At 48.1% G+C, this 26,456-nt stretch overlaps 1 protein-coding gene and 2 non-coding genes across 4 annotated transcripts in view; 2 read left to right on the top strand and 1 right to left on the bottom strand.

Moving 5' to 3' along the window:
• The window catches only part of LOC127395168 (uncharacterized), a 1,033,854-nt gene that overhangs the window by 580,610 nt on the left and 426,788 nt on the right, over positions 1-26,456 (top strand). The window contains exon 3 of one of the 2 annotated variants that reach the window (XM_051641684.1): positions 6,235-6,373. The exons of the other annotated variant lie outside the window; for it this stretch is intronic. The gene's annotated coding sequence lies outside the window, so the exon portion shown is untranslated. Of the gene's footprint in view, positions 1-6,234; positions 6,374-26,456 lie in introns of those variants that run through there. 2 annotated transcript variants of the gene reach the window in all.
• On the bottom strand, positions 6,675-6,747 carry TRNAK-CUU (transfer RNA lysine (anticodon CUU)). Its single transcript has one exon. It is a non-coding gene; the product is annotated as a tRNA-Lys (tRNA).
• On the top strand, positions 21,549-21,621 carry TRNAK-CUU (transfer RNA lysine (anticodon CUU)). The gene has a single exon. It is a non-coding gene; the product is annotated as a tRNA-Lys (tRNA).

The raw sequence follows: 26,456 nt of genomic DNA, 5'->3' as shown, positions 1-26,456 counted from the left end.
TCCATTGATTTTACACCTCTCCCTCAGAGTGTGTATTTAATAAGACCATAGTACCTTTGAATCCCTTTTCCGATATACACCTAGACAACCTCTCCTGAACCTTGATCCCTTAGCTTGTGTTGACCCTTAATAAACCCATTAATTCGTAAACTAATCATTGGTCTCAGTAACAATTTGTGAGCGTGGTGAGAGGGTATTCTAATCTACCCTCTAAGATACAGTCCCGCAGTGGCCGTTCCTCTGTGAGAGGCGAGCGCCACGTGTGACCCTCGGTCTCATTCACAAACCTCTCCACACTGGGGGGGGGAAGTTGCAGAAGCATCCTGACAGCCGGTAGCCCCCCGATACCAGCCTGCGACAGGGCCGAGGCCAATTGTATGAGGTTTAACAGGGCCAAGTGCCAGGTCCTGCACTTTGGTCACAACAACTCCATGCAAAGCTATGGGCTTGGGGATGAGTAGTTGGTAAGCTCCATGGTGGAGAAGGATCTGGAGGTGCTGGTTGGCAGCCAGCTTAACATGAGCCAGCAGTGTGCCCAGGTGGCCAGGAAGGCCAATGGCATCCTGGCCTGCATCAGGAATAATGTGGCCAACTGCAGTAGAGAGGTGGTTGAGCCCCTGTACTCAGCATTGTTGAGGCCACAAGTCAAGTACTGTGTGCAGTTCTGGGCCCCTCACTACAAGAAGGCCGTCGAATTGCTGGAGCGTGTCCAAAGGAGAGCTACCAAGCTGGTGAAAGGTCTGGAGAATAAGTCCTATGAGGACAGACTGAGGGAACTGGGACTGTTTTGTTGGAAGAAGAGGAGGCTGAGGGGAGACCTCATTGCTCTCTACAACTACCTGAAAGGAGGTTTTAGGGAGGTGAGAGTTGGTCTCTTCTCCCACGTGAATAATGACAGGACGAGAGGAAATGGCCTGAAGCTGTGCCAGGGAAGGTTTAGACTGGATATTAGGAAGAATTTCTTTACTGAAATAGTGGTTGGACAGTAGAGCAGGCTGCTCAGGGGGGTAGTGGAGTCACCATCCCTGGAAGTGTTTAAAAGAAATATATAGTGCTTAGCGACATGATTTAAGCACTGAATGGGTAGATTAGGTTATGTTAGGGGTATTTAGGTTATAGTTGGACATGTTGATCTTCAAGGTCCCTGTAACGTCTTGCTGTGTTTTTTTAAAAGAGGAAAAAAGGGGGGTGAGCCATCCAGAGGCTTGAGCCGCCCTGAGGGAATCGTGCTGCAGGAGGCTGAGACTACCTGCAGGGCACACTATCCCTTGTAACCAGGAGGGTCTGACACCAGTTTGGATCACCAGGACCAGCCTCCCGTTCAGATGAACCAAACAAAGTACCGAGGGGTTTACGTGTGGGCCCGCCCCAAATTGGGTTCAGCGTGAACGTGCTGCATGTCAAAGTGTTATAGCTCCACTAATTACCGCCCACCCCGTACCGAAATCAAAACATAAACCTGTGGTCTGTTTTAACGTATTCAACCATGGCTTATTTAAAGGGGCAGGGAGACACGAGGGTACTGAGGATAAAATCTGTTGAACAAAAACAAAGGGGCTAAGTGAATTTGAGGAATCTGGTGTAAATAGAGTGGTCTTGTTTGAATTGAATATGTTCCCGGTAGGAGATATTAACTGCAAAGGTGGAATATTGCAGCACTGGATAGAAAGGGGGTGATATTGTGCCCGTCGCAGTCCCGGAGGGGTAGTCGCTTTGTGTGCATGTAAGAGGGCCGGTTAGATTTGGCTCTCCTAATTTTCACCCTGCATAGGTTCACTTCATCTTTATAGACTTCATGAGTGACCTGTCCCCTCTTCCAAAGGTCATACGCTCTCCTTTTGTTCTTAAGGTCCAGCCAAAGGTCCCTATTTAGCCAGGCTGGTCTCCTACCCCGCTTATTCACATTTATGATCTTGGATGGTGGAAGGGTAGAGGCAGTCTGCAAGAGCCTTACCAGGGTTGCTTCCATTCCCCCCCCTGCCGAGTCCATCCATGCTTTCCCTTTTAATAAATCCTCTCCCAAAGTATTTGTAGGGAACACTCTCTGTACCATAGTGGTCTCAGTGGGGGTGGTATCTCTGGGCAACCAGCATTTTACTTGAGCTGTAGGCTGGGGTTTGGAATATCCAAACACATCAGTGACCCTTATCTGCCTTTTGTCAGGTACAACCCCACTTTGTTTGGCAGTACTGGCATTTAAAGCAGACATTTGGGCTACTCACTGAGTTAGGGACCAGGGTTCCTGTTCATCATCTACTGCTAGGAACATGCCAAGACCCCAGAATCCCTGGGCTTCCTCCTCCGTGAGCCTTACTCTGTCTCCTCCGGTTAGGGAAACCCTCCACACATATTCAGTTTCAGTTTCCTTATGTCACCGTTTGACTCAGGATCGACAACAATGCTCTCAAACCCTCCCACCCAGGTAGGGAAGGAGAGACAGAATGAGGAAAGAGACGCTCTGGATTGAAAACTGAACTAGACAGATTTAATCAAACACTAATGATAAAAGAAAATATATACAATTATATACAAATGTGATGTGAAGGACCAGACCTTTCCTCACACGAGCATAATATGCCCTTTAGGTCAGCAGTCATAGCTGACTTAAAGATGGCTGCTCCACGAGGCACTTTAAACCCTATCCTGTCTGCCTGCCTCCTTTACCATAAAACAACTCAGACGCCATGAGGGGGAGGTAGCTAGCTGCCAGACAGGAGCAGTGGTGGGATAACCGCAACAATGTTGCAAACAGCAAGTCTGCCCGGTGACAGCAGTGGTGGGAAAAAGTCCCTGGCTGATTGGCTGAGCATCCCCAGAAACAAGAGACTGGCCAACGGGGATCAAAGGAGAGCAATAAAGAGGCTGCTTGCTTGCTGCTTGGCACACGCTTTTTGGACGGACACTGAAGCTGTTGCTGCTTGCCTTTTGGGGGTTGACCTGCTCCTTGGGGGTCCCTGCCTGCCTGAGGTTCCTGTTTACCTGCTTGCTTGCAGTCCCTGCTTGCCTGCAGTCCCGGCTAGTCCCGGCTCGTCCCGGCTCCCTGCAGCTCCACTCCCTGCAGTCCCGTCTCCCGGCTTGCCCGCGGTCCTTGCCTGCCTGCGGTCCTTGCCTGCCTGCGGTCCTTGCCTGCCTGTGGTCCTTGCCTGCTTGAGGTCCTTGCCTGCTTGAGGTCCCTGCTTACCTGCAGTCCTTGCCTGCCTGCCTGTGGTACCTGCCTGATGCTACCTACCTGTGGTGAGACTTCTTCCCACCACCCGTGGGATCTAAGACCGGGTTGCAGGGGAAGTCATCTACACCTAATGTATAAATACCTAGACCATCTCAGAAATAAAGTAAGGGATTGTATTTTGGGTATCATTTCTCTCCCTAAGGTGTTCCTGCTTCATTTACCACCTTTTGCGGATGCCACTCCCGCTGCTCAAGACCTTTTAGAATTACAACAATGTAAATCTGGGGGGGGTCAGTGTTGTTTGGAATAAGCGGTGGTTCCTTCTGCATTGCCCTATGAAACAGTTGAGAAAATGGAGGGACCTCTGATTGATTTGGATACTCAGGTAAATGAACCTCAGGCATTTCCAATTAGCAGTCAGATGTTTGATCAGTGTTGTCGGGATGCTTTAAAGAATGGTGATGTTGCTTTCTTAACTGCCGTGCCAGTCGTGTATAAGAACAGTCGACCCCAGGAGCATGTAGTGAAAAAATCTGGAAAATGGCGTTTGTTACAAGATCTTAGGGCAGCGACTGCTGTCATGCAGCCAATGGGGGCCTTACAACCTGGAATTCCAAATCCTTCTATGATTCCTGCAGAATGGTGTTTGTATGTGATTGATCTTAAGGATTGCTTTTTTACCATATTGTTGCACCCTGATGACTGTGCACATTTGGCCTTTCCAGTGCCTTCCATTAACAACAAAGGGCCCGTGCAAAGATACCAGTGGGTGGTACTGCCACAAGGAATGATGAACAGCCCTACCATATGGCAGATTGTGGTGGACAGTGCCATTTCTCCCATTAGAGCAGAATTTCCACAAGTAACAATTTATCACTATACGGATGATATACAGCTTGCAGATTTGTTACAGGCGCTGACTCAGTTGAAACACTCTCTGGCAACTTCTGGTTTGCAAATAGCACCTGAAAAAATCCAAGAGGAAGTGCCCTGGAAATATTTGGGTTGGCAGCTGTATGCAGGTACAGTTTTCCCTCAACATCTCCGTATTGCTACCTCCATTAATACTTTACATGATCTGCAGAAGTTGTCAGGGACCATCATTTGGATTAGACAGTTACTGGGAAAAACTACAGAGGAATGATCTCCACTTTATCTCTCTTAAAAGGTGAGGCTGACTTATTGTCATCTCGGCACCTCACAGCTGAGGCGAAACGAGCTTTAGACCATGTGGCTGACAAAATTGCATCTTCTCATGCACATACATTGCAATCTGCTTTGCCCATCTCCCTGTGATTTATAGTTCTTTCCAACCATATGGACCAATTGGACAATGGAGGGAGACAGACATGAATCTCTTGGTCCTGGAACGGGTATTTCTGTCACATGCTTTTACTAAAACAGTGACTACTGCATTGGACATGGTCATCAGTGTGATTTCATGAGGCAGGCTGAGAATTCAGCAACTGTCAGGAAAGGATCCTGATTGTATTTATTTCCCATTCACTAAGGAGGTCTTTGACACATTGTTACATGAATCACTGTCATTGCAAGCTGCCCTCGCTGATTATTTAAACATTTCAAAATTTTCTCTCCCATGGCACAAGTTGCTTCATTCTTTGTCAGATCTGCCTTTGCAGCCTCATATATTGGTGTCTGTGACACCACTGGAAGGTGCCCTTACAGCGTTTATTGATGGCTCAGGGCGATCACGCAAGGCCGTGGTACCCAGAAACAGGTAAGGACTAGCAATCATCAATAATTACAGTAGAAGGTTCCACTCAAGTGGTAGAACTGTCTGCCATGCTCCATGCCTTTTCCCTTTTTCCCTCAGAGCCTTTGAATATTGTTGCAGATTCTTTATATGTGGTGGGGATTGTGTGGGAGATCATTATGGACAGACACACAGGGATCAATATGATCAGGTGAGTGCCATTTATTTTACACGCCAACCTTTCTTATATAGCCCCTTGCTATGTACACGTGCCCCAACCACTCTTGTCATTGGTCAATTGTCATAAAGCCCTGCCATGACCTGAACAGTGATTGGTTCCTAGCCTTATAGCATGCGAATGCACAGTCATGATTCTCTGCCCTCTTTCCTTAAGGAGGTTCACAATCACCAGTTTGAATTATTTGTATGGTTAGCAAAGACCCTGAAGAGTCGCAAACATCCTTATTTTATCATGCATATTCAGTCTCATACTGCTCTGCCTGGACCGATAGCAGAGGGTAATTGTGTTGCAGACAGTCTCACTATGGCGGTTTCAACCTCTCAAGCCTTTGAGCGAGCACATCTGTCTCATGATTTGTTTTCATCAGAATACTAGTTCCCTTCGCAAGATGTTTGACCTTACCATGGAACAGGCTAAGGACATTGTACGTGCCTGTGCTTATTGTCAACAGCTAACTCCAGTGTCTCTTAGTGAAGGTGTGAACCCTAGGGGATTACATGCCAATGAACTATGGCAAACTGATGTCATGCATTTTCCCACTTTAAGTTGTCAGAAGTATGTTCATATTACAGTAGACACCTTTTCTGGGTTTGTGGCTGCTAGTGTGGCCACTGGAGAAAAATCTTGAGATGTCCGAAAGCATTGGCTTCATTGTTCTGCAGTTTTAGGGGTGCCTCATAAAATCAAGACGGACAACGGTCCTGCCTATGTCTCTCGACCCATGCAATATTTTTTACAGCAATGGGGGGTGTCCCATGTGACAGGCATTCCACACTCCCTAATGGGCCAGGCTACTATTGAACGTACCCACAGCACCTTGAAGGCTATGTTGTTGTCCTGGTTTGAGCCAGGATTAAGCCAATTTTTCTTTTCACTGATTTTTTTTTCCTTCAGTAAGCTTTCTTGTAACTAGCAACTGTGTGTTCTGCTAGGCTGATAAGACAGTGGAATGTTTTTCTAACTACTGAGGCTTCAAGGTTACACCTTCACTCTGCTGGCTCAGACACTATGGGGAGATCTCTGACCCCCCCCGTGGGAGGCTGAGTTAGACAGACAGCAAAATTGGCCAAAGATATTCCATTCCATATATCTACGTAAGCTCAGAGGAAGGACAGAGATCTTAGAAGACAGCTTCCTCCTTCTTCTCGCCGCTCTCTTCCGTCCATGGCCGGCGTCCGGGGAGGACTCTGCTCATCCATCACCGCCGACCCTTAGGCTCGAGCTCTCCTGACCCTCATAACTCTCCGCTTTCTCCAGCAGCGGCTCCGGGATTTCTCGGGACTTTTCCCAGTTCAGGGGAGTGCTGTGGGAGTTGCTGGGGGTGGGGGGAGGCGAGAGGCTTTTGCCCATATCTGAATATATCTGTATATAATTGTATATATTTTCTTGTGTGATTCATTAGTGTTTTAATTAAAGCTGTGTAGTTTAGTTTTCAATCCAGCCAAGTATCTCTCCTTTTCTCTCTCTCCTTCCCTGACTGGGTGGGGGGGGGAGGGGATCGAGAGCATTGTTGTCGGACCTGAGTCAAACGGTGACAACAATTTAATTGGCGCCGAACGTGGGGCTCGAACCCACGACCCTGGGATTAAGAGTCCCATGCTCTACCGACTGAGCTAGCCGGGCACAATGGTCCCAACTGGAGCCTCTGGCAGAAAGCACCAGGGGAAACTCGAGGTCGACCCCTGGGATTCTGGAGCCGGAGCTACAGAGGTTCTGAGGCCAACTACACAACAACTGAGAAGGAGATACTTGCAGCATATGAAGGAGTTAGAGCCGCTTCAGAAGTGATTGGCACTGAAGCACAGCTCTTTCTGGCGCCCAGGCTACCGGTGCTGAGATTCATGTTCGAGAATAACCTTTCTCCTGTCCATCATGCCACCGATGTGACTTGGAGTAAATGGACTGCTTTGATCACCCAAAGAGCCCGAATAGGGAAACCTAATCGTCCAGGTATTGTGGAAGCAATTACAAACTGGCCAGAAGGCACCCACTTTGGAATGCCACCACAAGAAGTGGTGAGACGAGCTCAAGAAGCTCCACCATATGATCATCTACCAGAGACTGAGAAACAATTTGCTCTTTTCACCGATGGCTCCTGTCGTCTTGTAGGGAACCGCCGGAAGTGGAAAGCTGCCGTGTGGAGTCCTACACGACTGGTTGCACAAGCAGCTGAAGGAGAAGGTGAATCAAGTCAGTTTGCAGAGGTAAAAGCCATCCAGCTGGCTTTGGACATTGCTGAGCGAGAGGGGTGGCCGAGACTCTACCTCTACACTGACTTGTGGATGGCAGCAAATGCCTTGTGGGGTTGGCTAAAACAGTGGCAGCAGAATAACTGGCAGCGAAAGGGTAAACCTATTTGGGTTGCTGACCTGTGGAAAGACATTGCAGCTCGGATAGAAAAACTGGAGGTAAAAGTGCGTCATGTGGATGCACACGTGCCTCTGAGTCGAGCCACTGAGGAACATCGACATAACCAACGGGCAGATGAGGCTGCCCAAGTGTTCCAAGTAGACTTAGACTGGGAACACAAGGGTGAGCTTTTTCTGGCTCGGTGGGCCCATGATGCTTCAGGTCATCAGGGCAGAGATGCAACATACAAATGGGCTCGTGACCGAGGGGTGGACTTAACCATGGACACTATTGCACAGGTGATCCATGACTGTGAGACATGTGCTGCAATTAAGCAGGCAAAACGGTTGAAACCTTTGTGGTATGAGGGGAGGTGGTCAAAGTACAAATTTGGAGAGGCCTGGCAAATTGACTACATCACACTTCCTCAGAGCCGCCAGGGTAAGCGCTATGTGCTTACAATGGTGGAAACAAGTACAGGATGGTTGGAGGCATATCCTGTGCTTCATGCCACAGCCAGAAATACTATCCTGGGTCTTGAGAAGCAAATTTTGTGGAGACATGGTCCTCCGGAGAGAATTGAGTCAGACAATGGGACTCATTTCAAAAACAGTCTTGTCACTGACTGGGATAAAGAGCATGGTATTGAATGGATCTACCATATCCCATACTATGCACAGGCCTCAGGGAAAGTTGAAAGGTACAATGGTCTGTTGAAGGCTACCCTAAAGGCAATGGGTGGTGGAACTTTCAAAAACTGGGATAAAAATTTGGCAAAGGCCACCTGGTTAGTTAATACCAGGGGATCGAGAGCATTGTTGTCGGACCTGAGTCAAACGGTGACAGTTGTTAAAACAAAAATGTGGAATCCCTTTTCACCACAGGAGCATTTAGATAAAGCCACATATGTACTTATTTTTTTTAATCATTCTGGTAGCCGTCTGCTGAAGACTGGACTGTAGTGAATTGTAACAGCTCCTTTTTGTATTAATGTGTGAAACTCCATATATGCTAGCTGTTTTTTCCTATGAGAATATGCCTTTATTGATTATCTCTTTTATCATTCCTTTACAGTTAATCTCTTTATGATATCAGCAGTTATTATATCGGTCAATGTATGGGTTGCTTCTAATTCTTTAGTAGAACTTCTTGTATAGGATTGGGTTAGTGTTAATGGTCTGCATGTTTGACCTCATGTTATGCAACCTGGGCAGAACGACTTACGACACATGTTGGCCCCACGTGTTGGAACCTCGTCCCCCTTGTAAAGGGTATACAAACCAGTTTTTTCCCAAAACTGTAATTTGTAGTACTGCTTTGTGTAGGGAATTAGTAGCTTAATAGATTGCATCTGCATTGTGATTGGGAATGCATTAAGAGGGTGGGAGAACACCAATGGTGAGAACTTTTCTTTGGCTGGTCTCTCATGGCCACTGGGATCTTCAATACACTGCTGTACCCTGCTGTAGTGATACTATAAATGCAATCTGTGTGTGCATTGTCATGGTAGTGACTTGTTACTGTAGCAGACAGGTGAAGCTCTGCCTTGACAAGCAGGTGGAAGGACTGGGGCTGGCCAAGCATCTCCTACCACAGCCAAGGGCAAGACTGGCTTGGCCTCTATGTTTGCCACCAAGAAGAACCTTGAGCTCCGCTGTTGGCTGCAACCCAGCATGCATTGAGTGGTGGGGACACGTGCCATACCAGACCTTGATGTGAGGGATGGTATTCTCTGTTATAAGAGGGCCGTCCAGGAGGAGAGGACAGGCTACAAAGCCTGCAGCTGGCATGAATCACCAAATGGTTGCATCTGGACATCCATTCGACAATTGCAATACACCGAAGCCCGGATTATGTCCACCCTCATTTTGAACAGCTATTGGCAAAACAAAAAAGGGGGAGATGTGGAGAATAGCCATGGGAAAAGAAAAGGGGCCTCCTCTATCTGTAAAGAAGTAGACAAAACAGTATGAGACCAGCTAAGGGCCAGGGCTTGCTGTGAGCAGCATTTGTGAATGTTGACAGAAAGCAGAACACTGCTTATCATGTGCTTGGTGTGTGATTGGCTACATCCTGGGAACCCAAGGACTGTGTGCGTGCCAAGGAGCAGGTGTGAGTGGTGTTCACACTCTTTGTACCCCGGTTCCTTATTCTCATTTCCCTCTGTGAAAGCCACCTGCAAGGCCACCACATTTTACCAACTGTCAAATTAAGGATTCTCCACCAACGTCAAATTGCCCATAGGTACACATTGGGCTTCTCCAACCTCTATCATCACACACCAAGTATATCCAGGTTCCTGAGCAAAAGCTACACCCTGGACAGGCTTACCTTTGCCTGAAGCAGGATAAACCAACTATCTTTTGCCCAACAGGTTTCTTTCACATGCCGCAGGGACTTTATCTGCAACATGTAGAAGGTCTGACTGAGCAGGACCAGCCCGATTGATGGATCCCCTGGCGTTAAATAACCAGATGGCCTTTGCTAAATGTTTGTTCCAATTTTTGAAAGTTCCACCATCCTTTGCCTTCAGGGTAGCTTTCCACAAACCATTGTACCTTTCAGTCTTCCCTGAGGCTTGTGCATAGTACGGGACATGGTAGATCCACTCAATACCATGCCCTTTAACCCAGTCAGTCACAAGACTGTTTTTGAAATTAGTCCTATTGTCTAACCCAATGCTTTCTGGAGTACCATTTCTCCACAAGATTTGCTTCTCAAGGCCCAGGATGGTGGTCCAGACTGTGGCATGAGGCACAGGATATGTTTCCAGCCATCCTGAACTTGTTTCGCCCATTGTAAGCTCCTAGCGGTTACCCTGGCAGGTCTCAGGCAGTGTGATATAGTCAATTTGCCAAGCCTCCCCATACCTGTACTTTGACCACCTCCCCTCATACCACAAAGGTTTCAACCATTTAGCCTTTTAGGAGTTGAGCCCAGCAGGACAGTTTGAGAGTGCGTGCATGTGTGCGTTTACCCTTCCATGTTTACCCTTCCGTAGCGTGTGGTTCCTATGATGCGGCTTCTTTTCCAGCTGGCAGGGCTCGGTAGCAGGTCTGTAGGGGGCCCCTTTCCCAGTAACAGGGGCAACCCCCCCAGCAGCAGGCAGGCAGGCAGGCAGGCAGGTGGACACGGCAGGCTCCAATCCCCGGGCAGAGCGGCAGGTGAACTGGGCAGGCAACTATGGCAGGATCTCGAAAACCGTGGTTTTGGAGTGGCAGTCCCTTGCGGCTCGGCAGGGACGGCAGCAGTTTGATTTCCCTGGCAACCGGCAGGAAAACACAGGGGGGCTAAGGCCATGGACCCGACGGCTGCAGGAATGACCCAGTGGTCCAGGGGTCAGAACCCCGGCACACTCACCGTTAAGGCTCAGGCTCGATCCCCGGGGTAGGCAGGCAAGCAGGCAGGCAGGCAGGCAGGCTGGCTAGCAGGCCCGGCAGAGTTCCTGTTCTGTGCTCCGCAGCAAGGGGGTGTCCCACGTGGGAAGTGTCCGAGCAGGCTTCACCCTCACCTGCTGAACTCGCCACCTTTTATACCCCAGTGACCCCCCTGTCCTGTCAGTGTCACTGTCCAGAGCCAATTAGCATCCATGAGCCCCAAGTTAGGGCAGTAACTAGTAGGGGCAATGCATAACTTGTTGCCCATCCTTCCTGCCTTATACCACATCTGTTGTTTTGCTTTTGTTTGTCCTTGAGCCTGGTTTTGGTCCGTTAGCTGGGTATAATCAGCAGAAGGCCTTTGCTGACTTAAAAGGCATTTTATTTAGACTTATGTGGGGAAGAAGAAGAACCGTTTCCCACACCATCACACAAGTCATCCATGAGTGTGAGACCTGTGCCAAAATTAAACAAGCCAAACAGTTGAAATCTCATTGGTATAGTGGGTGTTGGCTGAAATGTAAATATGGAGAGGCCTGGCAGATTGATTTTTATCTCACTTCTGTGAAAACATCAAGGCAAATGCCATGTATTCACTATGGTGGAATCCACCACCATCAGATGGCTAGAAACAAATGTTGTGCCCCAATACACTGCTCGTAACACTATCTTAGGCCTAGAAAAGCAAATATTGTGGGGACACAGAAATCCAGAAAGATTTGAATCACATAATAGAACCATTTTTTTTAATAACCTCATAAATATCAGGGCTAAGGAGCATGAGGGGATATTTCACATGCCTTATGAAGGGATGTTATCCCTTATTATCAATGCCTCTATGCAAATGTACATAGTATGGGGAACTAACAAAAGGATTCAGAGACGTGCACGTCACGGTTTAATGCTGGGCCAGGAATTCAATGAATGACAGATGCTCTCTGTTAACCCCTCTCCCTTCCAAGAAAGGGAAAAGAGAGACAATAAGGGAGAGAGACTTTTGGGCTGGAAAATAAACTACACAGCTTTAACGAAACAGCAGCGATGAAAAGGAAAATAATGAAATATGTACAAATATACACAAATATATACAAAGCCACTATCACTCCCCCCCCCCCCCGTCCCATTAATGCTCACATCCTGTCCTGGTTTGAGCCAGGATTAAGCCAATTTTCCTTTCACTGATTTTTTCTTCCTTCAGTAAGCTTTCTTTTAACTAGCAACTGTGTGTTCTGCTAGGCTGATAAGACAGTGGAATGTTTTTCTAACTACTGAGGCTTCAAGGTTACATCTTCACTCTGCCGGCTCAGATGCTATGGGGAGATCTCTGACCCCCCCGTGGGAGGCTGAGTTAGACAGACAGCAAAATTGGCCAAAGATATTCCATTCCATATATCTACGTAAGCTCAGAGGAAGGACAGAGATCTTAGAAGACAGCTTCCTCCTTCTTCTCGCCGCGCTCTTCCGTCCATGGCCGGCGTCCGGGGAGGACTCTGCTCATCCATCACCGCCGACCCTTAGGCTCGAGCTCTCCTGACCCTCATAACTCTCCGCTTTCTCCAGCAGCGGCTCCGGGATTTCTCGGGACTCTTGCCAGTTCAGGGGAGTGCTGTGGGAGTTGCTGGGGGTGGGGGGAGGCGAGAGGCTTTTGCCCATATCTGAATATATCTGTATATAATTGTATATATTTTCTTGTGTGATTCATTAGTGTTTTAATTAAAGCTGTGTAGTTTAGTTTTCAATCCAGCCAAGTCTCTCTCCTTTTCTCTCTCTCCTTCCCTGACTGGGTGGGGGGGGGTAGGGGATCGAGAGCATTGTTGTCGGACCTGAGTCAAACGGTGACAACAATTTAATTGGCGCCCAACGTGGGGCTTGATTTTAAGCCCAGATTACACATTTTCATCAATTGGGAGTGTCCAAAATTCTATCTCTGAAGGGAGGAATCCCTCAGAGAGCAATGAGCAATAATTCTGCTGAGTGTGCTGACGGATTGAAAACTGAACAGACACTTGCTGCAATGAATCTACTGGATCTGTTTCCAAACCTGCAATTGTACATGTGGTATGTAGCTGAGGGCATTCTGCTCTTTGTAGCTGCTCTTGTGATTCTTTTGTGGTTTATTGACAGAACTGTAGCCATAATCAACCGTATCATTACCAGCCTAGTGATCCTAGGGATGATGATACTGTTCTCTATGGGGTCACTGTATGTGTACGGTTACACTGCTAGTCCTACTGGTACAACTCCTAAAGTGAATAGAACGGTCCATGTTGGTAACAGCAATAGCTGGTTCAATTTTACCTCTCCATATTCTCTCAAGCTGAATCTCCCAGCTCTTGATGTGAATAGCATGGTTGCAGTGGGGATGTTTTTGCTGAATGTTTATAATATATTGTGGATGCGTAGGGCCAGATGCTGTTCTGCTCACTGCCACTCCCCAACAGGCAATGTTGCTGCCACTGCTGCTGCCAACACCACTGCTGCCAATACCACCACTCCTGCTGCTACAAAAACAACTGCTTCTACAAAGAAAAAGCCTGATCCATCGCGAATGAAGCTAGTTAACCCTGTGACTAGGAGCAAGGCAAAGACAAAAGCAGCAGAAAGTGAGGGTGAGGAAGAAGAGGATCCTAATACAGTTGATGGAGCAGGTACCTCTCAGACAGAGGCTGACGGTGAGGAAGGGAAGGATTCTAAATCAGATGATGGAGCAGGTACCTCTCAGACAGATAAAAAACCAGGCCACTCTCAGACAGATAAAAAACCAAGCCACTCTCAAGCAAATAAAAGAACAGCAGGTCCTCCTCAATCAGATGACGACGATGACCTCGCCCACCCTTTCTCTATGAAAGAACTGCGCCTCATGAGAAAGGACTTCACCCGCATTGATGGTGAGGGAATCCTTCCTTGGCTGCTCCGATGCTTTGATAGTGGTGCTGAGACCTACAATGTGGATGAGAGAGAAGCCAAGCAGTTGGGATCCCTGGCCAGAGATGCTGGTATTGACAGAACACTTAGTAGTAAGACAGGAACTACTACCCTGTGGGACCGACTTCTTTCAGCTGTGAGAGAGAGATATCCCCACAAGGGTGACATCGGATGGCGCCGAAGCAGAACACCCACTCTCGAGAAAGCCATCACCTACTTGAGAGAGATTGCTGTGCGAGAAGTGATCTATAATAATGATGGAATCACAGATCCTGATGATGTTGAGTGTGACACACAAATGTTCCGGAAGTTTGTTCAGGCTGTACCAGCAGCGCATGCCCATATATTCTCCTTCATGGGATGTTTTGAAGGTTACGAAAGACCAACTGTACGTGAGGTAACTGTTAAAGCACGACAGTATGGAGACATCCTCTCTGATTCCCTTTACTTCCAAACCTCAGCCGTTAAGAAAATGGTTGACAGGAAGTATAAGATGCCAAATGGAAGTAAACTCCAGACTCTTCCTAGAGACAACTGGTCACGTGTTGCAGCCATTAAGAAGAGACGTCCTGCTACGAGACAGCAGCAAGGAAGACAGGACTCACTGCGACGCCACCTGCGGTCTCTCTTGAAAAATCATTTTAGAGAGGACATGAGAGTCTGGGATAAGAAACCCACTGATATGCTCCAGTTACGTGTGCAAGAGCTTCTAAACAGAACAAAGCCAGGAGATGGTTCTTCCAAGAAGAAGGTTGCACCAGTCAACAACCAGGATGGTTCATCGAGCTCTAGTGCTCAACCCTAGGGATGCCCTGCCTCCAGCCAGGAGGAGGAGAGGGACAACCGAGTTTATTGGACTGTGTGGATTCGGTGGCCTGGCAAATCAGAACCACAAAGATATAAAGCTTTGGTGGACACTGGTGCACAGTGCACTCTAATGCCATCGAATCATAAAGGGACAAACCCTGTCACTATCTCTGGAGTGACAGGAGGTTCTCAACAACTAACTGTTGTGGAGGCCGGTGTGAGCCTCACTGGTAAGGAGTGGCAAACGCACCCTATAGTGACTGGCCCAGGTGCTCCGTGCATCCTTGGCATAGACTATCTCAGGAAAGGATACTTCCGTGACCCGAAAGGGTACCGGTGGGCCTTTGGTATAGCAGCTGTAGAGACTGAGGACACTGAACAGCTGCGTACTTTGTCTGGCCTTTCAGATGACCCTTCTGTAGTAGGGTTGCTGGAGGTTGAAGACCAACAGGTGCCAATTGCCACTTCAACAGTGCATAGACGACAGTATCGCACCAACAGAGACTCTGTGATCCCCATTCATAAGCTGATTCGGCAATTGGAAAGCCAAGGTGTGATTAGCAGGACTCATTCACCCTTCAACAGTCCTATCTGGCCAGTGCGAAAGCCTGATGGCGAGTGGAGGCTGACAGTGGACTATCGTGGCCTGAATGAGGTGACACCACCACTTAGTGCTGCTGTACCGGACATGCTAGAGCTTCAGTATGAGTTGGAGTCAAAAGCAGCTAGGTGGTATGCCACTATTGACATTGCTCATGCATTCTTCTCTATTCCCATAGCACCAGAGTGCAGGCCACAGTTTGCTTTCACCTGGAGGGGAGTCCAGTACACCTGGAATCGACTGCCCCAGGGGTGGAAACACAGCTCAACCATTTGCCATGGACCGATCCATGCTGCACTGGAGAAGGGTGGAGCTCCAGAACACCTGCAGTATATTGATGACATCATTGTGTGGGGTGACACATCAGAAGAAGTTTTTGAGAAAGGTAAAAAGATCATCCAAATTCTTCTGGATGCTGGTTTTGCTGTAAAAAGAAGCAAGGTCAAGGGACCTTCGCGAGAGATCCAGTTCCTGGGAATCAAGTGGCAAGATGGTCGTCGCCAGATCCCAATGGATGTGATTAACAAAGTAACAGCTATGGCTCCACCATCAACTAAAAAGGACACTCAAACCTTTTTAGGGACTGTTGGTTTCTGGAGAATGCATATTCCATGTTACAGTGAAATTGTGAAACCTCTCTATGAGGTGACCAGAAAGAAGAATGATTTCACATGGGGTCCTGACCAACAGAAAGCTTTTGAGCAGATCAAGAAGGAGATTGCGCAGGCAATGGCCCTTGGACCGGTTCGAACAGGGCCAGACATCAAGAACGTGCTCTACACTGCAGCCGGACACAATGGTCCCAACTGGAGCCTCTGGCAGAAAGCACCAGGGGAAACTCGAGGTCGACCCCTGGGATTCTGGAGCCGGAGCTACAGAGGTTCCGAGGCCAACTACACAACAACTGAGAAGGAGATACTTGCAGCATATGAAGGAGTTAGAGCCGCTTCAGAAGTGATTGGCACTGAAGCACAGCTCTTTCTGGCGCCCAGACTACCGGTGCTGAGATTCATGTTCGAGAATAACCTTTCTCCTGTCCATCATGCCACCGATGTGACTTGGAGTAAATGGACTGCTTTGATCACCCAAAGAGCCCGAATAGGGAAACCTAATCGTCCAGGTATTGTGGAAGCAATTACAAATTGGCCAGAAGGCACCCACTTTGGAATGCCACCACAAGAAGTGGTGAGACGAGCTCAAGAAGCTCCACCATATGATCATCTACCAGAGACTGAGAAACAATTTGCTCTTTTCACCGATGGCTCCTGTCGTCTTGTAGGGAACCGCCGAAAGTGGAAAGCTGCCGTGTGGAGTCCTACACGACTAGTTGCACAAGCAGCTGAAGGAGAAGGTGAATCAAGTCAGTTTGCAGAGGTCAAAGCCATCCAGCTGGCTTTGGACATTGCTGAGCGAGAGGGGTGGCCGAGACTCTATCTCTACACTGACTCGTGGATGGCAGCAAATGCCTTGTGGGGTTGGCTAAAACAGTGGCAGCAGAATAACTGGCAGCGAAAGGGTAAACCTATTTGGGTTGCTGACCTGTGGAAAGACATTGCAGCTCGGATAGAAAAACTGGAGGTAAAAGTGCGTCATGTGGATGCACACGTGCCTCTGAGTCGAGCCACTGAGGAACATCGACACAACCAACGAGCGGATGAGGCTGCCCAAGTGTTCCAAGTAGACTTAGACTGGGAACACAAGGGTGAGTTTTTTCTGGCTTGGTGGGCCCATGATGCTTCAGGTCATCAGGGCAGAGATGCAACATACAAATGGGCTCGTGACCGAGGGGTGGACTTAACCATGGACACTATTGCACAGGTGATCCATGACTGTGAGACATGTGCTGCAATTAAGCAGGCAAAACGGTTGAAACCTTTGTGGTATGAGGGGAGGTGGTCAAAGTACAAATTTGGAGAGGCCTGGCAAATTGACTACATCACACTTCCTCAGAGCCGCCAGGGTAAGCGTTATGTGCTTACAATGGTGGAAACAAGTACTGGATGGTTGGAGACATATCCTGTGCCTCATGCCACAGCCAGGAATACTATTCTGGGTCTTGAGAAGAAAATTTTGTGGTGTCCTGGTTTGAGCCAGGATTAAGCCAATTTTCCTTTCACTGATTTTTTCTTCCTTCAGTAAGCTTTCTTTTAACTAGCAACTGTGTGTTCTGCTAGGCTGATAAGACAGTGGAATGTTTTTCTAACTACTGAGGCTTCAAGGTTACATCTTCACTCTGCCGGCTCAGATGCTATGGGGAGATCTCTGACCCCCCCGTGGGAGGCTGAGTTAGACAGACAGCAAAATTGGCCAAAGATATTCCATTCCATATATCTACGTAAGCTCAGAGGAAGGACAGAGATCTTAGAAGACAGCTTCCTCCTTCTTCTCGCCGCGCTCTTCCGTCCATGGCCGGCGTCCGGGGAGGACTCTGCTCATCCATCACCGCCGACCCTTAGGCTCGAGCTCTCCTGACCCTCATAACTCTCCGCTTTCTCCAGCAGCGGCTCCGGGATTTCTCGGGACTCTTGCCAGTTCAGGGGAGTGCTGTGGGAGTTGCTGGGGGTGGGGGGAGGCGAGAGGCTTTTGCCCATATCTGAATATATCTGTATATAATTGTATATATTTTCTTGTGTGATTCATTAGTGTTTTAATTAAAGCTGTGTAGTTTAGTTTTCAATCCAGCCAAGTCTCTCTCCTTTTCTCTCTCTCCTTCCCTGACTAGGTGGGGGGGGGGTAGGGGATCGAGAGCATTGTTGTCGGACCTGAGTCAAACGGTGACACATCCCCACCACCAAAGCTGCAGGGCAGACCCTGGAAAATTTCCCGACTCAACTCCTGCAGTCAGCAGCAGACGAGAGCTGGATGCAGTAATGCACTGATTCAGGAACACACGGATTGGGAGCAAAGGCAGTTGAACTGACAGAGTCCTCCCAGGATGCCAGCAATGGACAAGGAGAGCCTGACCCTTATGATCCCTCACATTTATACCAAGTATGATGCATATGGGATGGAATACTTTGATTAGTCAGTTTTGGTCATCTCTCTGGTCCACTCCTCCCCAAAGGAGGGTTGCAGGTGTGACCCTTTTCTTCCCACTGACTGGAAAACCTAACTGAAAAGCAAAATTTCTAGAAAGAAAATTGGCTCTATCCTGGCTCAAACCACAACATTCCACCCCTGGTCCCATACCATTTGCATCATACTTATGACCCTAATACCTTTTGTCCTCAAATATATATATATATATATATATACAGATTATTAGTCCATCCTTCTATGCCCAAGCTCACTGAGTTCATTTAATCCATAATAGGTGGGAGCCCTGGTAACAGAAGATGCAGAGAAGGCTGAGTTACTCAATGCTTTCTTTGCTTCAGTCTTTACTGCTAAGTCCAGCCCTCAGGAATCCCAGACCCTGGAAGTAAGAGAGAAAGCCTGGAGGAAGGAAGACTCTCCACTGGTCATTGAGGATTTGGTTAGAGATCAGTTGGGCAAACTGAACATGCACAAATCCACGGGCCCCAATGGGATGCACCCACAAGAGTGCTGGCTGCTGTTGTTGCTCTACCACTCTCCATCATTTTTGGAAGATAATGGCAAACAGGAGAAGTGCCTGAGGACTGGAGGAAAGCCTATGTCACTCCAGTCTTCAAAAAGAGCAAGAACGAAAATCCAGGAAACTACAGACCAGTCAGCCTCACCTCCACCCCTGGAAAGATGATGGAGCAGCTCATTCTGGGGGTCATCTCTAAGCACATGGAAGAGAAGAAGGTTATCAGGTAAGCATGGATTCACCAAGGGGAAATCATGTTTGATTAATCTGATAGCTGATGTTATGACGGAATGGGTAGGTGCAGGGACACCTCTCTCCTTCCCTACCTGGGTGGGAGGGGGAGGGGATCGAGAGCATTGTTGTCAAACTGAGTCAAACATTGACAAACATCTTCTCAACCACCTGGATAAGGGGACAGAGTGTATCCTCAGCAAGCTTGCGAGTGACACACCATGATAGTCACAAGTATCAGCCTTTATTATTAGGTTACATAGCATTCTTAAGCCTTTTTCTCCTGTCCACGTGCCATGTGCTTCCTTCCCATTGGTTAACAGCTTCTGTTCACGCGTTCTATCTTACTTTGTGATAGGTTACCAGTTTCTTACATTTTCTTACAAGAATGTCAACACACATCTGTATCTCATACCTTCTTTTCCCCCAAACATGTTTGTCTCTAACTGTCAAGGGCACAGCTGTAGTTTGTCGAGATCAAGGCTGCCTGTGGCCCGTAGCTGATGCCCACAGATATGCAACCGGGAGGAATGGCTTATACACCAGAAGGTGGTGCAGCCATTCAGCGGGATCTGGACAGACTGGAGAGCTGGGCAAAGGGGAACCTAATGAGGTTCAACAGGAATAAGTGAAGAGACCTGCACCTGGGGAGGAATAACACCATGCACCAGTACAGATCAGGGGTTGACCTGCTGGAAAGCAGCTCCATGGAGAAGGACTTTGGAGTCCTGGTGGACAATAAGTTGTCTATAGAACAACAATGTGCCCTTGTGGACAAGAAGACCAATGATATCCCGGGATGCATTAAGAACAGCATGTCCAGCAGGTCGAGGGAGGTTCTCCTCTCCCTCTAATCTGCCCTAATGAGAACACATCTGGAGAACTGTTTCCAGTCCTGGGCTCCCCATTTCAAGAGGGACAGGGATATACTAGAGGAAGTCCAACAGAGGGGCTACAAGGTTGATTAAGAGACTGGAACATCTGTCTTATGAGGAAAGGCTGAAAGACTTGGGACTGTTTAGTTTGGAGAAGACTGACAAGAGGATCTTATTAAAGTTTCCAAATACCTGAAGGGTGGGTGTCAAGAAGAGACTCCCTTCTCAAGGGCACTGAGAGACCTGACCCACTTAATAGAGAGGTCATTAGCTTACTGGGGGCTCAAATTAAGGACATAGCAGGAAGATTACACAAAATTGTACATGCAACTGACTCTTATCATCTCCTACTGTTTCATGTGGGCACCAACGATATAGATAGGAGTAACCTGAAAACCATCATGAAAAGTTACAGAGCTTTGGGAGCAGCAGTGAAGGACTCGGGAGCACAAGTAGTGTTCTCATCAATACTACCAGTCAAAGGAAAAGGGCAAGAAAGGGCCAACAGAATGGGAAAAGTCAATGAATGGTTGAAGGAATGGTGCCACAGTCAGGGCTTCGGCTACCTAGACCATAAGGCTCATTTTGATAAGCCTGGTCTGCTGGGGGCTGGTGGGGTTCAACTATCAGTGAAATGGGAAAGAGTCTAAGACCAAAGGTTGGCCAGTTTAGTTAATGGGGCTTTAAACTCAGGATGCTGGGGGCGGGAATCCTCAGTTCACCCCACATCCACCACGTTGAGGACAGTGCCACTTTGGTGGTTTAAGGCACGGACTCCAGGGTGAGAAGCAATGGTATCGTTTATTATGAGAAAATGCTCCCTTATATACTTTCACAGAGGGAAATGAGAATAAGCAATCGGGGTACAGAGAGCGTGAACGGCACTCATACCTGATCCTTGGCACGCACACAGTCCTTGGGTTCCCAGGATGTAGCCAATCACATACCGAGCACGCAATAAGCAACCCCACTACAGAAGGGTCATCTGAAAGACCAGACAAAGTACGCAGCTGTTCAGTATCCTCAATCTCTACAGCCGCTATACCAAAGGCCCACCAGTACCCTTTCGGGTCACGGAAGTATCCTTTCCTAAGATAATCTATGCCAAGGATGCACGGAGCATCTGGGCCAGTCACTATAGGGTGCATCTGCCACTCCTTACCAGTAAGGCTCACATCAGCCTCCACAACAGTCAGCTGTTGAAAGCCTCCTGTCACTCCAGAGATAGTGACAGAGTCTGTTCCCTTATGATTCGACGGCACCAGTGTGCACTGTGCACCCGTGTCCACCAAAGCTCTATATCTTTGTGGTTCTGATGTGCCAGGCCATTGAACCCACACAGTCCAATAAACTCGGTTATCCCTTTCCTCCTCCTGGCCAGAGGCAGGGCATCTCTAGGGCTGAGCATTAGAACTCGATGAACCATCCTGATTATTGACCGATGCAACCTTCCTCTTGGAAGAACCATCTCCTGGTTTTGTTCTGTTTAGTAGCTCTTGCACACGCAACTGGAGAATATCAGTGGGTTTCTTATCCCAGACTCTCATGTCCTCTTTAAAATATTTTTCAAGAGAGACTGTCCCGGTGTGGGTCGACAAGCACCGGGCAGCCCGGCTGCCCTGCATCCGCAGCCCCGTCAGCCGCTCCCGGCCCGCCCGGCCACGGCGATCCCAGCGGGTGTCCAGGGGCAGGAGCTGGGAGAGCCCGCCCGCCTAGCTCAGTCGGTAGAGCATGAGACTCTTAATCTCAGGGTCATGGGTCCGAGCCCCACGTTGGGCGCCAATTAATTGTTGTCACCGTTTGACTCAGTTTGACAACAACGCTCTCGATCCCCTCCCCCTCCCACCCAGGTAGGGAAGGAGAGAGAGAAAAAAAAGAGAGAGAGACTTGGATAGATTGAAAACTGAACCATGCGGCTTTAATTAGAATACTTATATGTGATATGAGAGTGTGTATATATATATATATGTGATTATACAAAGGTGTGGGTAGAAGCCTCTTGCCTCCCCCCACCCCCAGCAACTCCCACAGCACTTCCCTCAGGCGAGATAATTTTGAGGAATCCCAAAGCTGCTCCTGGAGAAAGGCAGAGAATTACGAGGGTCAGGAGGGCTTGAGGTCGATGGGTCGACGATGATGGGCAGATGGTGTTTTCCCAGACGCCGGCCACGAACGAAAGAAAGAGAAAGAGAGAGAAGAAGGAAGGGAGACAGAGAGGTGAAGCGAAGCAGCGAGAGAGCGAAGCAGGAAGGAAGGAAGTTTTCTTCTGTCATCTCCGACCTTCCCCCGAGCCTACATAGATATATGGGATGGAATATCTCTGGCCAGTTTTGCTGTTCGTCTAACCCAGCCTCCCATGGGGGAGGGGCACAAATCCCCCCGCAGTGTCTGAGCCGGCAGAGCAAAGGCATGACCTTGAGGGCCCAGCAATTATAAAAACATTCCAGTGTCTTATCAACCTAGCAGAACACACAGTTGCTAGTTGAAGAAAGCTCACTGAAATGAAAAAAAAGGAATCAGCAAAAGAAAAACTGGCTTTATCCTGGCTCAAACCAGGACACTGTCAACATTCACAAATGCTGCTCACAGCAAGTCCTGGCCTTCAGCTGGTCTCATATTGTTTTTATCTACTTCTTTACAGAGAGAGGAGGCTCCTTTTCTTTTCCCATGGTTATTCTGCACAGTAAAATATAGAGCCCATATGTAATACATGGTATGGAATAAGGGGTGTAATGTCCTGGTTCAAGCCAGGATGAAGCCAGTTCTCCTTTTGCTGATTTTTTTTATCCTTCAGTAAGTTCTCTTTTAACTTGCAGCAAGTGTTCCAGCTAGTGTACTGAAAACACTGGAATGATTTTGTTACTGATGAGACTCCAAGGTCGCGTCTTTGCCCTGCCGCCTCAGGCACTACCAGGAGATCTATGACCCCCCCGTAGGGGAGACTGAGCTAGATGGACAGGAAAATTGGCCAGAGATATTCCATTCCATATATCTATGTAAGCTCAGAGGAAGTTCAGAGATCACAGGAGACAATTTCCTTCCTGCTTCTTCCTCTTCGCTTGTCTTCCGTCCATCCATCAACATTGACCACTAGGCTGTGCATCCAACTCTGCTGCTCTCTTTCTGGCAGTGGTCCAGGACTTTTCGGGAGTGTTCATAGCTAAGGAGAGTGCCGTGGGAGTTGCTGGGGGTGGCGTCACCAAATCGGGTGAAAATAACTTATCGACACCAATATGATGCAGATAAGCAGACCCTTCTTTATTGATGCATGAAGGATACAGGGGATAATTCCTCCTAGCCTAATCCTGAGTTGCATTACAACCAACAGGTTTTTATATTTTCAAATTATATTGTCTAAAATATTTAACATAAAAATGCATATAATGCTCACTTTTAATGATTCATTAAGTTTAACCTTTGCATTGATTGGCCCCTTTGAGTTACATAACTTCATACATATTAGTTTCTAACAAAAATCTTTGGTCACCCTATTGATTGTAGTCCCTGATATTCAAACCAGGTTGGGATGGGGAAAGGGGATATTCAAGTAGCATAACTGGTTACTGTGACCTTGGCTACCATGTGATAGGTTCAGGATTTATTATTGTATTATTCTTTCCACGGTGCCTGCTTAAGCATAATATCTTACTCTTTATGCAACACTAGACCTTAGCTACTTGTACATACCGCTTGTCTAGTACATGTTGCTTCTGTGACTACTGAAGTAAAACATAATTACCCACTCCCCCTCCCAATATGATTCCTATACGAACAGTTTCTCCTAAAAGCCTTTTCTTGGTCAGGCCCGACCAGGCCCAGGGCTTCTAAATACTCAACATTTAGTCAATTTGGTAACAGCGGGGAGAGGCAATAGGGTTTTGCACATTCCTGAACACGTTTGTGTATAATTGTACATGTTTTCTTTTATCATTAGTGTTTCGTTAAAGCTATGTAGTTTAGTTTTCAATCCAGAAAAGTCTCTCTCCTTCATTCTCTGTCTCTGTCCCTACCTGGGTGGGAGGGGGGGGGGGATCGAGAGCATTGTTGTCTCTGGTTAAATTGCCGATCCTGAGTCAAACCTTGACCCTCAGCAATTTCTTTTTTTGTGTGTGTGCCTCTTCAGTGTGTATCACTTTTTCCCCTGGTGGCGGCACTCCAAAATCTTTGCCTTCTGGCCAGTCCATGATTACCTCTAATGTTCTCAGGCAACTGGGGTTCCCTATTCTGGGCCACTCAGAGATCAATGCAACCCCCTTACTCAACATCACATCAGTTGCATGATGTGTGGAATGAGTCATCCCTTTAAGCATCCAGTTCAACACTGGCAATCGGAGCACCAGGAGGAGCTGTGCTTCAGTGCCAATTACTTCTGAAGGGGCTCGAACTCCATCCTACGGTGCTAGTATTTCTTTTTCAGTGGGAGTGTAACAGGCCTCTGATCCCCTATATCCTCAGCTCCAAAACCCTAAGGGTCAGCCTTGGGTTTCCCCTGGTGCCTTTTGCCAGAGGCTCCAGGCCGGGCTGTTCTCCCTGGCTGCAGTGTAGAGCACATTTGTTACATCTTGACCTGTCCGGAATGGCCCAAAGGCTACTGCATGGACAATTTCTTGCTTAATTTGTTCAAAGGCCTGCTGTTTATCAGGGCTGCATTTAAAATAGCTCTTTTTCCTTGACAGTTCATACAGAGGGCTCACAATCGGACTGTAGTTTTGGGATATGCATTGGCCAGAAACCCATGACGCCTAAGAAAACTTGGGTCTCCTTTTTATTAGTCAGGGGAAATATTGCCATTATTTTGTTAATGACGTCTATTGGGATCTGCTGACACCCATCCTGCCGTTTGATGCCTAGAAACTGGATTTCTCAAGCACATCCTTTGACCTTGCCTCTTTTGATGGCAAAATCAGCTTTTAGTAGATTTTTAATTACTTCCTCCTGTCTCACAGAAACTTCTGCTGCTGTATTGCCCCATACTAGGATAGCCTCAATATATTGCAGATGTTCACCCTTCACCCTTTTCTAGTGCAGACTGGATCAGTCCATGGCAAATCATGGGAGTTTTTCTACCCCTGGGGCAACCAATTCCAGGTATGCTGGACATCCTCCCAGGTGAAAGCAAACTGTGGTCTGCACTCCACTACCAACAGAATAGACCAAAAAAAATACATTGGCAATCTCAGTCATGGCACACCACTTGGCTGCCTTTGACTTCAATTCATATTGGAGATCTAACACGTCTGGCGCAGCAACATGCTGTGGTGGTGACTTCATTCAGGACATAGTAGTCCACAGTCAGTCTCCACTCTCCATTGCACTTCTGCACTGGCCAAATAGGACTGTTAAAGTGTGAGTATGTCCTGCTGATCACTCCTTGGTTCTCTAGTTGACGGATGGGATTCAAGGAGTCTCTATGTGGGGAACGGTCCATCTTCTCTTCCCCCCACATAAGACTAAACAAAATGCCTTGCAAGCCAGCAAAGCAAGAGTGGCGTCTTTTTGCTGATTTAGCCAAGGACGGACTGGAACAGGCCCCTTGCTCTACCAGATAAGTCCACAACAAGAAAAGAGCATAAGGGTTATGATAACTGGCAGAAAAATGGACAATAGGTAAAAGACTGCCTCTGACAGAGTACGTACCTGGCCAATGCTAATTGGTTAATCTGAACAGTGGTACTTTCCTCAAACAGTGATTTCTGATCTATAAAAGAGGGCAAATTCCATAGGCCCGCAGCTCTCTGCTTGCCTGGGAGGAGACCCTGTTGCAGTACCGGAGGCCGCCTGGAATGCCAGCAACTGCCGTCCAGAGAAGCCGAGAGGGAATGGGGGGCTGCCCCGCAGCCACTGCCTGGAGAAGCCGAAGGGGGCCCACCTGCACCCACTCTGCGGGGAGCCAGCCTGCACCCAAGGGATCGCTGCTCGCCAGATTCTGCCTGGCTGGAGCCTGCCCGAGCCTAACACCGGAGCCAAACAGGACCGAAGCCCACAGCTGCCTGCCCAGTACGCACCTGCCGCTCTGCCCCATGATTGGAGCCTGCCGTGACTCACAGAGGAGCCGCACCTGCCTGCCTGCCTGCTGCTGAGGAGTCGCCCCTGTTACCGGGAAGCCGGCCCCGCTACGGACCTGCTGCCGAGCCCTGCCAGCCGCATCCCAGGAGCCACATACTATGGAAGGGTAAAAGTGTACACACACACACACACACTCTCTCACTTTCCTGCTGGGCTCAACTCCTCCCCTTTTACTCCATTGATTCCACACCTCTCCCTTGGAGTGTACATGTAATAAGACCATAGTACCTTTGAATTATTTTCTTGATATATACCTGGTCTACCTCTCCTGAACCTTGGTCCCTCAGTTTGTATTAACCCTTAATAAACCGGTTGATTCGGAAACTAAACATTGGTCTCAGTAGCAATTTATGAGCATGGTGCGGAGGGGTATTCTAAAATACTCTAAAATATGGTCCCGCAGTGGCCGTTCCTTTGTGAGAGGCAAACGCCACGTGTGAGCCCTCGGTTTCATTCACAAAGCCCTCCATATTGGGGGGACAGTTGCAGAAGCATCCTGACAGCCGGTAGCCCCGGGCATTGGCTCGCGACATTCTGGTTTTAGAAGT

The sequence above is a fragment of the Apus apus genome, chromosome W (genome assembly GCF_020740795.1).
Source record: "Apus apus isolate bApuApu2 chromosome W, bApuApu2.pri.cur, whole genome shotgun sequence".
NCBI lineage: Eukaryota > Metazoa > Chordata > Aves > Apodiformes > Apodidae > Apus > Apus apus.
This window is presented reverse-complemented; position numbering and strand designations above follow the sequence as displayed.